Source organism: Rhinolophus ferrumequinum, chromosome X, assembly GCF_004115265.2.
Source record: "Rhinolophus ferrumequinum isolate MPI-CBG mRhiFer1 chromosome X, mRhiFer1_v1.p, whole genome shotgun sequence".
NCBI lineage: Eukaryota > Metazoa > Chordata > Mammalia > Chiroptera > Rhinolophidae > Rhinolophus > Rhinolophus ferrumequinum.
This window is the reverse complement of record NC_046284.1, coordinates 15,027,348-15,040,464: the sequence shown is the minus strand read 5'-3', so window position 1 is coordinate 15,040,464 and position 13,117 is coordinate 15,027,348. Positions and strand designations below refer to the sequence as shown.

At 40.2% G+C, this 13,117-nt stretch overlaps 1 long non-coding RNA gene across 1 annotated transcript in view; it reads left to right on the top strand.

The window, feature by feature from the left end:
* Positions 1-12,793, top strand: part of LOC117025033 (uncharacterized) — a 170,937-nt gene extending 158,144 nt beyond the window's left edge. Inside the window, exon 3 of the long non-coding RNA XR_004423547.1 lies at positions 12,702-12,793. This is a non-coding gene — a long non-coding RNA (uncharacterized LOC117025033). The remainder of the gene's footprint in view (positions 1-12,701) is intronic.
* Positions 12,794-13,117: the final 324 nt, after the last annotated feature.

The following is a 13,117-nucleotide window of genomic DNA, read 5'->3' as shown; positions in this document are numbered from 1 at the left end:
GTGTGAGTTCTTTATATGTTTTAGATATTAGCCCCTTATCGGAGGTGTTGTTTGCAAATATCTTCTCCCATTCGCTTGGTTGCCTCTTTGTATTGTTGATGGTTTCTTTTGCTGTGCAGAAGCCTTTATTTGTTCATGAATTAGAAAATCAACAAAGTTAAAATGGCCATATTATCCAAAGCAATATACATATTCAGTGCAATCTCCATCAAAATCCCTTTGGCATTTTTTAAAGCAATAGAACAAAAAAATCATCAAATTTGTATGGAATCACAAAAGACCCTGAATAACCAAAGCAGTCCTGAGAAAAAAGAACAATACTGGAGCTGTCACACTCCCTGACTTCACATTATACCACAAAGTGACAATAATCAGAACAGCATGGTATTGGCAGAAAAACAGCCACACAGACAAATGGAACAAAACTAAGAACCCAAAAACAAACCCACATCTATATGGGCAAATAATTTTCAACAAAAGAGCGTAAAACATACAATGGAGAAAAAAAAGCCTCTTCAATAAATGGTGCTGGGAAAATTAGAAAGCCACATGTAAAAGAATGAAATTAGACTGCTGTCTGTCACCCTATACAAAAATTAACTCAAAATGGATCAAAGACCAAACAATAAGACCTGAAACAGTAAATTGCATAGAAGAGAGCATAGATACTAAACTTATGGACCTTGGGTTCAGAGAGGATTTGATGAATTTGACAAGGACAAGGGAAGTAAAAGCAAAAATAAATGAATGGGACTGTTCTTAGTAATTTGAGGTACATCCATATGTGTAAAAAGTCTTTTTAATTAAAAAAAGGAACATGTAGATGTTTTCAGATTTTTTGAGTAGATACCCAGGAGAGGGATTGCTGGGTCATATGGTAATTCTATTCGTAATTTTTTGAGGAACCTCCACACTGCCTTCCATTAACGGCTGCACCAGTCTGCATTCCCACCAACAGTGTATGAGGGTTCCTTTTTTTCCACAGCCTCTCCAACACTTGTTACTCTTTGTCTTGTTGATGATAGCCATTCTGACTGGGGTGAGGTGATATCTCATTGTAAGAAAAGATGATGTAGGAACATTTGTGACAACATGGATGGATCTTGAGAGTATAATGCTAAGCGAAACAAGTCAGACAGAAAAAGCAGAGAACCATATGATTTCACTGATATGTGGTATATAAACCAAAAACAACAAAAGAACAAGACAAACAAATGAGGAACAAAACATAGACACAGACAATAGTTTAGTGGTTACCAGAGGGTAAGGGGGGTGGGGCTGGGAGATGAGGGTAAGGGGGATCAAATATATGGTGATGGAAGGAGAACTGACTCCGGGTGGTGAGCACACAGTGGGATTTATAGATGATGTAATACAGAATTGTACACCTGAAATCTATGTAATTTCACTAACAATTGTCACCCCAATAAATTAAAAAAAAGATATCTTCAGGGATAATAAACCTAGAATCCCCGTGATGCAAAAAAAAAAAAAAAAGGAACCTAGAGTTTAAGGACGAGTCCAGAGATGGCAAAGAGCCTTACCATGATGGCAGCAGGAAAGCAAGCAGTCAGACCATGATTAGTGAATGCTTGCTTGACTGCTTAATTTATTCAAAACTTGTTATTGTCAGTTAACTGCCAGGGACCGTTTAAAGAAGGAAGGATGAGAGAGAAAGCAGGCATAATCCCTGCTTGTTTCCTTGTGAGGCTTTCAGTCCTCAGAGAAAGAGATCCTAGGAATTTCCTAATAATCAAAATGACCAGAGTGTTGGCAAGGCATTTAGGCCCATTCATTAAGTGCCCATTCCAAGAAACGAGAAAAAAATCACATGGAGCATGCTCAGGCTTGTTTTATTAATGAGCAGAGCCCAGCCTTATTTGGCTAGCTAGATTTGATAACAAAACGCCCCCATCTATCTGGCTGTGGGAGTTGCTGTCTTTACTTTTTATACAAGCAAAATAATTTTCCTAAAACATGCTAATGGATTGGTGAACCAAACAAATGGCATTACAAGAGAAATGTGAGTCACCGTATGTTTCTAAGCAACACAAATAGAAAAGGTAAAATGCTGCTGATGATCTGAATAAGATTCCAGAACTTCCACATAGTGTCTCCCTTATACCGTAGAGGCTACTTGCAGAAATAAAATGGCCTATGACTCTGAAGGGGCAGGCTTCATTTTATTTTTATTTTATTTATTTTTTTTTATCTTTCATTTATTTATATTTTTGACTTTTTTTCAATTACAGTTGATAGTTAATATTACTTTATATTAGTTTCAGGTGTGCAGCAGAGTGGCACATGGTTACACCTTGGCAAAAAAATAATGAACTTGACATATGCCATCCCCTGGATAGAGACTTCCTGCAGGACACAGCTTTTCCTGAAACTGCCTGCATCGTGTATATTGCTTTTGTTGATGTTTTTGTTAAGTTAGTTTAAAGCAGAATTCCAGACCCAAAGCTTAACTTGGAAGCTATATATGAAATCTAAGACTTTTATAGGTAATTCCTATGCTGAATTTCTGAATAAAGTTGTAAAGGTATAAAACTGTGTTTTGTTTTTTTTTTTAAAAAAAAAAGATTTTATTGGGGAAGGGGAAACAGGACTTTATTGGGGAACAGTGTGTACTTCCAGGACTTTTTTCTAAGTCAAGTTGTCCTTTCAATCTTAGTTGTGGAGGGTACCGTTCAGCTTCAAGTTGTTGTCCTTTCAGTCTTAGTTGTGGAGGGTGCAGCTCAGCTCCAGGTCCAGTTGCCCGTTGCTAGTTGCAAGGGCCACAGCTCACCATGCCTTGTGGGAGTCGAACCGGCAACCTTGTGGTTGAGAGGACGCGCTCCAACCAACTGAGCCATCTGGGAGCTCAGCGGCAGCTCAGCTCAAGGTGCCATGTTCAATCTTAGTTGCAGGGGGCGCTGCCCACCATCCCTTGTGGGAGTTGAGGAATCGAACTGGCAACCGTGTGGTTGAGAGCTCACTGGCCCTTGTGGGAATCGAACCGGCAGCTTTCAGAGTTAGGAGCATGGAGCTCTAACTGCCGGAGCCACCAGGCCGGCCCAAAAGGTGTTTTTTTTTTCCTATTGTAGTATAATTTCAGCTTGATTACAAAAGTACATATGGTTATCTTTAAATTGAGTGAATGTGTTTCTGGTTTATAGAATGAAATCTTCAGGTTTCACAGATTTGAAAAAAAAGTCACACATCTGGATGGATGATATATAGTTGTGACAAAATTGCTCTTCTCTTCAATCCCTGAAGCGAAGAACATGATTTGTTCCAGCAGGGGGTTTGTGGAAGTTTCGTCTTCCTTTCTTTATATTAAAAGCAACAGTGTATTGATTTCCAAGCACATCTTGACATATTCTTTAACATCTTGTTTTAGTTTTTCCTTTAGTTATTTAACATCACTGATTTTGAGTAAACTTGGGGGGGAAAAAACCCTAGGGAGTGGAAGACTTGACAATAGCACAATCTTGAATTAGCTAGTAATAGTTTCCATTTCTAATGTCGGTAGCCGTATTCATTGAATCACATTTATTTCATTGACTTTTCAATGAATTCTTTTCTTGCCAGTAGCCAACATAAAGGGAAAGATGCACAAATGGCTGATTAAAATGAGGAATACCTACTAACTCAACCAGTATCAGTGACTTGTATCTGTCCACAAGTTACTAGTAGAGGACAATGAGAATAAGAATGTAGTCTTTTGGAATAATTGACATTTTGGCAGCTGACAACATTCAAACAGTGAACCATTATTGGAAGAACTTCCAGAAAAAGTTTGGCATTTAAAATACACATTTTTAGCATATAAAAATTGAAAAGCTCTTTTGGGGGATTAGAACATGCAGGAAATTGACTTGAGAAAGGGTGATCTCATTTTTTTGCTGAGAAGTCATATGTTCCAGTCACTGTGCTGGCCTTAGCACATCCCTTACTTTATTTACTCCTAACAGTATTTATATGAGGCAGGCTCCGTTATTACCGCCATCTTACAGACAAGCAAACTGAGAAGTTCACATGCTCAAGGTCATATGTGAGGGATGGAGATCCATGGTTGTCTGCTCCCAAAGATCATTCTCTCAATCATTAGGATTTATTGGTCCCATTTAATTCCCTCCTGGTAATTTAATCATTTGCCGTGGATTGATTTTGAACCAGACAAACTAAATTTGTCAGAGGAGTATAGTAAATGATGATAGAATAATAGTAATAGCTACCACTTACTGACCATTTACTGTGTTCCACGTAATGGGCTGCACTTTTTTTTCTGCCTACCTCACAGGCTTTTTAAAAACAACTTAGAGACATAATTCGCATAAATTGCAGTTCACTCATTTGAAGTGTAGAATTCAGTGTGTTTTAGAATATTCACAGATATGTGCAACTATCCCCACAGTTTGTTTTAGAAGATGTTCAACATCCCAAAAGAAACCCTGTACTCTTTAGCTATCATTGCCCTGTGCCCACAATTTCTGCCCTCAGCCAGAAGCAACTATTAATCTATGTTGTCTCTAGATTTCCCTATTCTGAGCATTTCATATAAATAGGATCATATGTATGTGGCCTTTTGTTACTGGCTTCTTTCATTTATAGTGTTTCAAAGTTCATCTGTGTATCACTACTTCATTGCTTTTGATGACTGAATAATATTCTATTGTATGGATGGATATGCCACAGTTTGTTTATCCATTCATCAGTTAATCATCATCTGGGTTGTTTCCACCTTTGGGTAGTAAGACTTGCTGCTATGAATCAATTTTTCATGTACAAGTTTTTGTGGGACATCTGTTTTCATCAATCTTGGGAATGTACCTAGGATTAGAATTACTGGGTCACATGGTAACTCTGTTTCACTTTTTCAGAAATTGCCAAACTTTCCCAAAGCAGCTATACCATTTTATATTCCTAATAGCAGTGTATGAGTGTTCCGATTTTCCTACATCCTCACCAGCACTCACGATTATCTGACTTTTAGATCATAGCCGTCCTACTGGCTATGAAGTGGTGTCCCTTTGTGGTTTTGATTTGCATTTCCCTGATGACTAATGATGTCAAACATCTTTAATGTGCTTGTTGGCCATTTGTATATCTTCCTTGGAGAAATGTCTATTGAAATCCTTTGCCTGTTTTTAATTGGGTTATTTATCTTTTTATAACTGATTTGTAAGAGTTCTTAAGATGGTCTAGATACAAATCCCTATCAGATACATAATTTGAAAATATTTTCTCCCATTCTGTGAGTTATTGTGCTATATTCTTTACATGAATTATTTGATCTTTACAACATCCATAGGAGATATTACCCACCCCCTTTTATATAAAAAGCAGAAAACAGGCTCAGAGTGGTTAAGTACCTAGCCTAACTCACAATGCTAATATGGGATGATTCTAGGATTTGAGCTCTGATCTCTTTTGGAAGTTTAATTAAAGCTCTCCATCCTCGTGCTGTGATGCTCATATACACTGTATGTATTTGGTGAGAGAAATTGAATCTTAGGATTGTGTTGCGCTGTCTGTGCTTTACTCCTAGACATTCTGGTGGATAAACACTGAAAAGAAAAACGCTTTGGCAATAGTCCTCAAATTGATTCTCAGGAGACAGTGCTGATTTCCCAGCAGGAAGGTGTAGCCACAAAACTCCTGAGGCAGGTTGAATTGATGTTCTGAGTCTGGATTTATAAGCATGGGGAATTGTTCTGTTAAAAGACAATGACAAAAAGAAACCTTTTAATGGGAGCCAGATGCAGCCATGACTTTGATTAAACGTTTGCTGGTAACCATACTTAGGTGGGAACATCTGCCCACTAATGAGCTCCCTGGAGTTTTAGCAGGTGGATTTATGTGGGAACTACAACGCCAAGTACTTCCTGAAGAGAGATGTTACGAAAAAATATAAGCCCCCTTTCCTTTCTTCCATTTACTTCCACCTGCCATTTAAGAGGCCTAGTCAATGCATTTCTGTATTGGGATAATCATGCCACTTCCCTTGGGCCTCTCTGCCTCTCTAGCTTTGGCTTTGCAGGTGCCCAGTAGGTGTTGGTACCTGCATGTGGGCCACATGTGTGCAGGCATCTTGAGTGGTCCAAGAATAGTGCCAGTTCCATATGCCTATAATAGCAACCTGCTGGCATTAGAATCCGTCGTTGATATTTTTCATACACACCCACACTCCTGAGCCCACACACTCCTCTCCGCTCAAATTTACCCTCTTAGCTGTCCTTATTAGTCTACCTTTGGAACACTGGATCATCATGCAGGATGCATGATATTTAGAGGAAGTATGTTTCTATTAGTGTTTCTGGATGCTTCTGGGTTCTAGGTCAATCTTATTTAGGCAATCACCAGTCGGAAGGGCTTTACTCATTTCCCAGGCTGCCATGCAATCACAAAATTCATCTTGTCTCATCCTTTGTGCTTCAGTCACTACCCTGCAGATTATTCATCACCTAGACCCTTATCCCTGTATGGTTCTACACATAACAAAATTGGTCCCAACTGTTCCCATCTTCATAAGCCCTTCTTTTCTGCCCTCTGTAACTCATAGTCTGTCATTAAACTTTCCAGTAGCTTCATGTCCTTCTCTCAGTGTTTCCTTTATTTCTGTTTTTTAAGAGGAATATGGCTATGCCTTGAGGAAATCACTTCTCCTGCTGTCATCTTAAGTGAAGATTAGTTTTCCTCATATACCTCAGAGAGTAGAGCTAGAGGGAGTGGCTGCTTTGCTCCTCATTGTCACGTCCAAACCATTTCTGCTCCTTTCTCCTTCAAAATCTGGACCTCATTTGTAATTCATGCCATCAGACAATATCACGTGCTCTCCCTCCTTGTGTCTTTCCCTTCATTCATTCGACACTTTAACTTCTGAGTTACTGTGGGGACAGAGCCCCAAAAAGCAGTTTCCAGGCTCTTGGCCTCACATAGAAAGGTGCTGGCTCAGGTAGTAAATGGCCATCGACTGTGATCAAATGGCCAGCAGCTGTGGCTAGTTGGCCGTCAGCTGTAACCAGTGAGCCATTGGGCACTAATATAACTGCCGTGGCTACGCTAGCAGAAAAAAAGGGGGAGCTAGCCAGAAGGTGGTGGCTGAGTCTGCAAGCAGCACAGTGAGGGTTGAGAATTGTGTTGCTCCTGGTTCCTGTGTCTCCAACCCAGCCGCCAGTGAGAGTATAGTGGTATGACTCCCCTACCTATGGCTCCGTGGGTGTTCCTTTTTGGCCTCACCATGTCCTGTGTTCTTATGTGGGGAGCGGGAGCGGAGACCCCGCGGGACACCCCGCATGACAGTTACTTTCTTACTCTCCACTTTTATTGCTGCCACCATTTTGGCAACTTCAACATCTGTCATCTATGTGGATGTTGATCCGGCATTTCTGGTTTTGCAAATCTTTCATGCCCTCATCTCCAGTGATTATTTTTCTCCCATCGTACTTCAGCCACTCACTTTAACGTTCATGCGCTAGACATTGCTAACCCCCCCAAATTGTACCAACTCTGAAATCTTGATTTTAAAATATGCATCTCTTGAGCTACAACTGATTATTCTTCCTGCCAAAGTACCTCCCTCACAAGCATGTGCCCCCCACACACACACCAACTCCAACAGTTCTTCAGTTTTGAACTCCAATCTATGAACCTTGCTACATTGCACTATTAGCCACCCTTCTCTTTCCTCATTTCTTCATTCCTTAGCAATTTAGTGTTCAGGGTCCATCGTCATCATCACTTACGTTTATAAACCTTCATCTCCCCGCTCACTTTCCCACCATTGTACTTTCTTGGCATAACCACAACCCTGGTGAAATCTAGCCATCTACCTACTTTGTGCCTGTACACAGCGATGAATGTTGCTATCGAAATTTACAAGACTGAGCTGATTGATCTCACCTTAAATTCTTGACCACATATCTCAAATCAGCCGTCTTTTCATATTATGCACCCATTTCCATTATTCAGAATTAATATTCCCTACTTTATCCTCTCCTCAATTCCTCGAAACCCCACCCTCACTTCTGTCATTTTATGACATCACCTCATTCCTTTACTGGAAAAAAAAAAAAGAATCAAGGGAAAGAGTGTCCTTATATGTTCCTCAGCAAATCATATCACCTGCATTGTAACTATGCCATAATCATTTCCTTCTGTACAATGTGTAAACATTAACTGTTTATGTAAGGCTAACCCTTCCACTTTTGCTATGGATCCCATGTACTAGTATTCTGAATACCCTTCTTGCTATCTCAATATTTCTTCTTCTACAATTATCCCCTTGATCTTTTATATCATCAGTTTCATGGAATCATTCATATCAGCATACAGATATTCTCTGGAATCTACCCTTTTAGAAATTCACTCGTGATACGAAATCCCCCTCTGGCTATAGTCCCATATTTCTTCCCTCCTTAGCACCACACCTCTCCAAAGAAAATGTCTATCTACCCCCACTTCCTCATATCACATTATATCCTTAATACACATCATTCAGGTTTATATTAAATCTTTCTACTCTTAATCTTCTTTTTCTTAAAGTTACCAACGACCTCCATACTACCAATTTCAATAATCATCTGTCTGTCCCCCTCTTATCTATGAAGAGTATTTAATAAAGTTGACCGTTTCTCCATTGAAACATTATCTGCCCATTGCTTTTCTGATGCTTCATTCACCTGTTTATTCCTCTGTTTTTAATTTTTTTTTGGTTATGTACCTGGGTATGGAATTGCTAGTAGTACCAGAAGTCTATGTTTTAACTTGTTAAGGAGCTGCCAAACTGTTTTCCAGAGCTTCCATCATTTTATGTTCCCACTGGAAGTGTATGAGGATTTCAGTTTATCCATATCCTTTCCAATACTTGTATTAATTAATTTTTTTTAGCTATAGCCTTCCAAGTGGGTTTGAAGTAGTATCTCATCATGGTTTTTGATTTGCATTTCCCTAATGACTAATGATGTAAAGAATATTTTCATGTGTTTGTTGACGCTTTGTATATCTTCATTGGTGAAATGTCTATTCAGGTCCTTTGCCTAATTTTTAATTGGGTCATTTGTATTTTGGTTGTTGAGTTGTAAGCGTTCTTTCTGTATTCTGGATACTAGGCCTTTATCAAATATGTGATTTGCAAATATCTTCTCTCTTTCTTTGGGGTGCCTTTTCACTTTCTTGATGTTATTTTTGCAGAAGAAATCATTTTTTAAATTTTGATGTAGTCCAATTTACTCTTTCTTTATTGCTTGTGCTTTTGATATTGATCTAAGAAACGATTGCTTAACCAAGTTCTATATGTTTCTGATCCCCATAACTGACCTAAAGACTCAAACCAACTCATTCAAAAGATATATTGTGACAACTTACTGTGTGCCAAGCCCTACCCTAAATATTGGGGGTAGTGATGAACAGGATAGTGAAGACAGAGATTGCTAGCTGATCTCCAACATTCAAGTTCTCTTCTTCTGGATAGATATACATTTCTCCTTTTCTGTAGCATTTAGGGTGTGGCTATGGGAGTTTTTGCCAATGAAATGTGAGCAGGAGTAATGCATGTCCCTTTTGAGCAGAGCCATATATATACCTGTGTGCCCTCCCTCATATTCTTTTCTTCTTCTATAATTAGAATGGAGAAGGCCACAGGAGTCACAGTAGAATTAGCAAAAAGTTCTGTTTTGCCACTTAATAGGGTTGTGATGAAGATTAGATAGGGACCTGGATATTTAGTGTAATTCCTACATAGAGTTAGTAGTCATAAATGTTAGTGTCTGTTATTATTATTACCATTATTATGATTACTATTATTATTACAATCTTTGGATGCTACAGGAATCACCTGGGATAGGAAAAATATAAGTAACCCCACATAATTCCGATAGTGCAATTAGGTCTACTCTCCTGGAGACAGTGTCAGACGTTTGATGCTAGCTGTCTTTGCTCTTTCTACACAGTTTCTCTGTTGATGAACCAAGATAATTCTAAGCCACTTTAAGCTGCAAGTAAAAAACTGTAGGGGAAGCTTGTTATAAGGGTTATGAGAATTCTAAATCGTGTTAGCACATCTTGCATTTACAACACTATTCTATAAAGAGCCCCCCCACTATCTCTTCCCCTACTTCTCTAGGTCTGGTAAAAAAGCTCAGGTACAGTTTTAATGTGGGGTCAGTAGGATGTTTAGACCATGCAAACCCTGACCTGTATGTGGGAACTCTCACTCCAGCTTTATCCTCTTACTGCCATATAAGCCAAGCCAGTCTCCTTCCTCTGCTCTCTCTCAAGCCATCCTTGAAGCTGCTTGAGAGTCTATCCTGCTTGCCCTAGAAAGCCTCATTATGTGAGGAATAACCTTTTTCATACTCTCTTGTTATATGTGTCATCAGTCTTGACATCCAAACCACAGTTTGGGTGAAGGATCTGTTCCTATCTCTGTGGAGTGATTGCAATGATTGGCCCCGTGAGCAAGACATCAAGATACTGTCCACTACCACCCGGGGTCTTTCTTTTGCTTTGGCTTCCTAACTGGCTCTGCTCCATGCTGGTCAGCATGCACTTTGAGCTACTGCTCACTGGCTAGCTTGTGTTTTCAACTGTTCTTCTTTGTGCTGCATTTGTGAGTCTTACTGAGCATCTGCTAAAGATTTGATCCACATGAGTCAGTTTAGCAAATTGGCATCTAGTAACAGGGCAACTGGATTGGAGCCCTCCTTGAAGCAGTCCTTGATCACGTATCTCAACCTGGACCTATTTGTGAGTCTCAGATTGAATCACGTGTCTCAATTCCAAAATAAGATGTGACTGACGTTAAGCCCAAGGGAATGACGCTTACCTTTTGAACATTTGTTGTGTCTTGACCAGTTGTTGGTCCCCTTTCTATACAGAGCTCAAGAGAAAGACTGATAGTCTGGTTCAATACACAGGTCCACTGGGTGGTCACTCATTGGGGAGGAATAGCAGTTACTATGTGGAGGCTGAAGTCATACACCTAAAAGCAGAAGACTCACTGGGACCTTACAAAATGCTTCTGCTGCTGCTACCTATGCCTCTCTCTCTCTCTCTCTCTCTTTCTCTCTCTCTCTCTCTCTCTCTCTCTCTCTCTCTCTCTCTCTCTGCACACACACACGTACATGCACACAGACGTGCTCACGCACAGACAATCCTGATCCTCAGGGTTCTAGAAAGCAACATCCATGGTACCCCTGTGACAAAGGCAAGGGGATTAATTCAACCACCGCCATGAGGAGGTCCATAACCCTGATGGTATTGGCTTGGTTTGAAGTTCTCTGGAAGAAAAAACTTATAAGCTGCGTAGAGAAGAAACTCAATGAAGTATGTCTAGTACACACACACACACACACACACACACACACCCCATGGGGAAGTTGCCTGGTAGAGCCAAATGTTGAAGGGAAGTGTGATAATTCATATCTTTACTGAAATTTAAATATGGGTAGGTAGCTCCATGGGATTATAGGTAAGACATCCAAAATACTAGGTAATGTGCTGCATTATTCACGACAGCCACGATAAATAATGTAAGTGTTCATCAATGAATGAATGGATCAAGAAGATGTTTTACACACATACACACACACACTGGAATATTATTCGGCCATGATAAAGAAGGAAACTGCCTTTTGCAACAACATGGTTGGGCCTTGAGGGTATTAAGCTCAGTGAAATAAGCCAAACAGAAAAGGACGGATACTGCATGGTATCACTTATATGTAGAATCTAAAAAAAAAAAAAAAAAAGAAAAAGTCAAACTCATTGAAACAGAAAGTAGAAAAATGTTTGTCAGGGTCTGAGGAGTGGGAAAAATAGGAAGAGGTTGGTAAAAGGGTACAAACTTTCAGCTATAACATCAATAACATCTGAGGATTTAATGTAAAAAAAGCAAGACAAACAAACAAAACAAAAAACCCCAAAACCCCCAAACTGTCAAGGTCCTCTAAAACTAGAAGTCTAAAAAGCTGTCACAGCCAAGAGGAGCCTAATGAGGCATGACATGATGACTAAATTCAATGTGGTATCCTGGATGGGATCCTGGAACAGAAAAAGGACTTTAAGTAAAAACTAAGGAAATCTCAATAAAGTATCGACTTTAGGTAATAATACTGTTTCAGTTTTGGTTCACTAAGTGTAACAAATATACCATACTAATGTACGATGTTAATAATAAGGGAAATTGGGTGTGAGTTACATAGGTATTCACAATTTTTCTGTAAATTTAAACCTGTTCTAAAATAAAACATTCATTAAAAGAAAACCCCCACAAAACACTAGGTAAGGATGAGAGCTGGGAGACAATAGAATGAACCACTGAATGGGGGTGGCTATGGGGAATGGCTTAGAGGAAGTACCTTCTCCCTGCTTTGTTCACCAGAAGACCTGAACCAGAGGAGGAAGAGTGAGAGGTCAATTTGAGAATGTTCTTAGTGGGTGTTGAGGAAGCTCTCCCTTTCTCTAACTAGAGCATCTAGACTCCTTTGCATCTTCCCCCGTCTCCTACCCCCCTACTCCCTCCTTCGGCCCACCCACAGATTGTCAAGGGTGGTGCTTTGTGATGTCAAGCCACCCCAGGGCTACCATTGGCTGGAGGGATTTCTTGCCGGCCAATCACAGCTGAAGGGTGTGGCTCCTCATTGTCCTGGGAGGGTATTTATAGAGCTGCCAGGCGCCCTGGAGTAGGCTAGTGTTGATACGACATGGCACAGGTTACTGAGGAAGAGCAGGACCCTGGTCCAGCTATGGACACACAACCGGAAGCCGCGGACTTGGAACAACAAACTCCAAATACTACAGGGAAGAAGATAAAACTTACTGAACTCAAGGACCAAGAAAGCGAGAAGGTCAGAGTACCCTACTCGTGCCTCTTCCTCTTTTTCACTGACCCCAGCCCAAGACACTTAACCCTGCCCTTGCCTGGCACAAACCCCTCCTCAGCCCTCTCTCCTTCTCTTACAGTCCCCCTTCCCACCTATTTATTTCTTATTCTCTTCCCCCAAACCAATGTCTTTCTGTGCTTACCTGTTTCCCTACCAGATACGGAGGATGCTCGCGCGGGTAAAATCAGTCCTTGAAAAGAGTGCGGCAAAGCGCAGGAGAGGGAAAAAGCCGCAGATACTCATCT